This window comes from Centruroides sculpturatus, unplaced genomic scaffold, assembly GCF_000671375.1.
Source record: "Centruroides sculpturatus isolate CEXI.00-Female unplaced genomic scaffold, Cexi_2.0 scaffold240, whole genome shotgun sequence".
NCBI classification, from domain to species: Eukaryota; Metazoa; Arthropoda; class Arachnida; order Scorpiones; family Buthidae; genus Centruroides; species Centruroides sculpturatus.
Genome location: NW_019384461.1, coordinates 99,543 through 103,571, shown reverse-complemented (window position 1 = coordinate 103,571; position 4,029 = coordinate 99,543).

The window sequence follows — 4,029 nt, the reverse complement described above, 5'->3', positions numbered from 1 at the left end:
TAATAATTTAATCGGTAATATTTATGATAAATTATTAGAATAGGTTAGGTTAGGTTAGAACGTGCGTCCCCACTGTTTGCTTTCTTGGTACAAGTCGAGATACGTAGACTGTCATGGCGGCTGATCGCCGATTCCAGCAAAGACAAGAAAGCAAACAGTGGGGACGCACGTTCTAACCTAACCTAACCTATTCTAATAAATTATCATAATTATTACCGTTTATATTATTAGAATAGGTTAGGTTAGGTTATGTTAGAACGTGCGTCCCCACTGTTTGCTTTTGTTTGCTGGAATCAGCGCCGGCGCTGTCGCGGCGCAAGCAGCCGCCACCGTTCGCTCGCGTCGTCACGTGACACATCGTCTCCAAAGCGGTCCGGTTTCGAGGCTAAAACAGGAAAAGCCGCCATGATGGTCTACGACCCTGGACATTAACCGCATTTTCTACTCGAGTTGTTTTGTGTCAATTCAATATGAATTTTGTTTTGTAGCACTGAAGAGGGGCTGGAAAATTAAACTTGCCCGAAATGCATCTGTAGAAAAACAATAAAGGAGTTTTATAATCTGTAGAGCTGTGGGAAAGTCTACTGAAAATTTGTTCGGATTGAAGAGACATTTACCTATTTGAATTAATTCAATTACAAATATATAATCATTAAATATTTGCTGCTTCAAATATTACATGATTATAAACGAATATCATATTTAATTAAAATAACAAGATTTTGATTTGGAATTGTAACTGTAATGACATTAATAAGTTTTCTATTGTTAAAATTTACGTAGAAAAAATAACTAATTTTAGATTATTTTCTACCAGAAACACTACTGCGATGTCATATGAACTCTCGAATTCAACAAGGGAGTTCTAATCGCGCCTCGATCCAGAAATGTCGTGGACTCGAGTTTCAGACTTGGACTCCACACATCCAACGACATAGCTGCCTGTCTATTGACAATAACATTCGGTCACGCGTCGTTCGAAATAAGTATTAATCTTATTTGAGTTGCATATCTGTATGCATTTATTGTACTAATAAAGTAATTATATATTGTTATATTTTCTTTAATATAAGTCGCATAGCCAAAATACGTGACATAGGCTATATTTACTTTGTTCTATTGCGTTTATGACATAATAAATAAAGGTAAATAAACTATATACAGTAGAACCTCGAAAACTCGACCTAATGTGGACCGAAGGGTGGCCGAGTTTGTGAAAATGCCGAGTTATCGGGAATGGGGTTAAAAAAAATAAGTACGAGTATTTCCTCAGAAAATACTGTACTGTACTTGTACAGTATTTACTTGTACAGAATATAACAGAGAATAAACTGCCCAAATACCCTTAAACAAAGGAAAAGTACGTCCTTTATGAAGGCATAGAGCCACTACATGAAAATGAAAATTAATGAATACACTGTGTACAGTAATTTACCTGATAAGACAGACCTCAGAAAAATACTTTATGAGAGCTTTTATACTTTTATAAAGCTGTCTATAATGAAAATTAATTAACTAAGGATTTTTTCGCCCTGCCAAGGTGTGGACCAGTTATCCGGAGTGCTAAGTTATCGAGGGACGAGTTTTCGAGGTTCTACTGTACCATCGTGAATGCGTTAACATAATAAAATAGCATTATTCTTCTAAGTTTTTGCATTAATTTAAATTTAGACCTATTAGAACCCAAAATTCATAACAATATATGTACACTTCTATACAGTCGTTAATATCCGAATAAGAAAATTGATACATAATTTATTTTTTACTGATTATTTCTGTAAATGAAAATATGTTTACTTTGTTTAAAAATGTTCTAATACAGATTATACTTAAAATTCAACAGAGAAAATAAAAAAAATGATCAATTTTATTTTAAAATTAAAATTAATTTTGATAAATTTTAAAATTTCAATTATCGTATATATAAGCCGATTTTATAATAATAATTTTCTCAAAGGAAAAAATTAATGTAATTAAAAAAAAATTGAATTTAAAATTGCAAAAAGAAAAAAAACTGGATTGATTTTTGTAACTCATTTTCAAATTTCAATTCAAATATGATAATTATTAAATAAAAAAGTTCATAATACAGCGGAGTAGCGTGGGTGTCAGCCGCCCGGGGCGGAGGAAAATTTCAGGTCCCGTTATTTAGGTATCTCAATTTAAAAGACTAAAATTTAGTTTCGTATCAGAGCAAGTAATGAAAATTTCCTTGCCAGTGTACCCACCTGTTTAAAATAGCTCCATTGGATATTGGAGGTGTATATGAATGCAAATAAATCGTAGAAGCAAAAAAAAAAACAAAAACAAAAAAGGTCGACAGGCTGCGGACTGCACCACCGGGTGAAATTAATAGTTCACCCGGACGGTCAGTCAATTCCCGGACTATTCCGTGCTCATTTCAATCGGTCCGAATCGTAGGTGGGACGATAATGTGGGATAAAATGGTTCAAACTTTTACTAGATATTATTATTATTTATTGTGAAATTTTTCCGCCCCTAAAATGTAATTTTGCCGCCCCCTGAAAAGTGCCGCCCGGTCAACCAGCGGGCCGCCACTGTCATAATACATATAAATTATATTGAATAAAGATACGAAATTATAATCAGAATATGAACTTTCAGAAACGATACTTGAAGGAAAGGAAAAATAATAATACGATAGTTTAAGGACCTCAGACATTAAAGAAATGATTTAATTTAAACAAGTAATGCTGCCGCTATGCGTGCGAGTCCTAATTTTTTGCGTCCCTTACGAAATAGTGAAAATTTATCTTAAATTCCTGTTTTTTGATCATCATCAAAACTATTTTAAATTCAATTTGAACGGTATGAACGTCTGGTAAACATTGTTACACACTACACAGTAGAAGTTTCGTCTCGTCCGACAGGGGGATAACCCGTCCGACGAGAAAATTACCATCGGACACTTCTCACGAGCTTACTTGTTAGTATTAATTAATTATTCTGCAAAACTTTTTTGCTCTTTCCGCCCTGTGGGCAATAAGAGGACCTCTTTTAGCAAGTCTATTATAGGTTCGGTCAGGCCCACAATGAGGCGGTCGGATGGTGAGGAGCGGAGCCTGACATATCGGTCGGATCATTCCCCAAAAAATTTTAGAGTAATCTGGAAGAAAATAATCGGTCCGGAGCCAGATTTGAACCCGGAACTCCCGCTTGCCATACGGATGCGTTGCCAATTATTCAAAAATTATTTAATTAAATTATAATTATTAAATTGAATACAGGATGGCGCCTAATGCACCCTTCAGGACAAATTAATTAGTAATTAAAAATTATAATCGTCGGTAAATAGCCCGATCTTATAGAGTAGTTGATTTTCCTTTATGATGTTTGTATCGTTTCAAAAAAATTCATGATAGTGGTCAGCGGGATTCAAAATTGTGAATTTAGTATTCCGTGAGGTCAAAAAGGTTGGCAACTGTTGGTTTAAAAAACACTTTTTTAAGATACAGTTGGAATTTACATGAATTAACAAGAAATAAGCAAGTAAAGCAAGCTAAAGCTTGTTTTTTTTTTTCTACTTGCTTATCATTTATTCTTATGAAAACAGTTAAAAATAATTTATATAAGTATCAAATCTGTTTAAAGAAAATTTTAGTAAATCGATTGGTTATCTGCGACAAAATTTTGCGAGCGTCCTTGAAAACAGGCAAATATCAGCTTAAAAGTATCGCACATTTTTTGCGCCAAATTTCACGTATACGCCATTACTAAAGATAAAAAATAAAAAAAATCTATAAAAACATTTATATAAAAAATTATAAATCTGTGAAGGACGCGTTCTTTTATAAAGAAATTAATTAAATTCTTGTTTTTTTTTAATTATGCGGTTATTGCATTCTTTATTTTTCTAAACGATAGTGGTATTTTTATATATAAAAAATGTATTAAAATTGTATAGAATTCTGCGAGATTAAGTTTTATCTTTTAAAATTTTATATTTCAATTTAAAATAATGTTATTCTAGAAGTTTCTTAGATAATTTTTATATTTATATTAGAATTT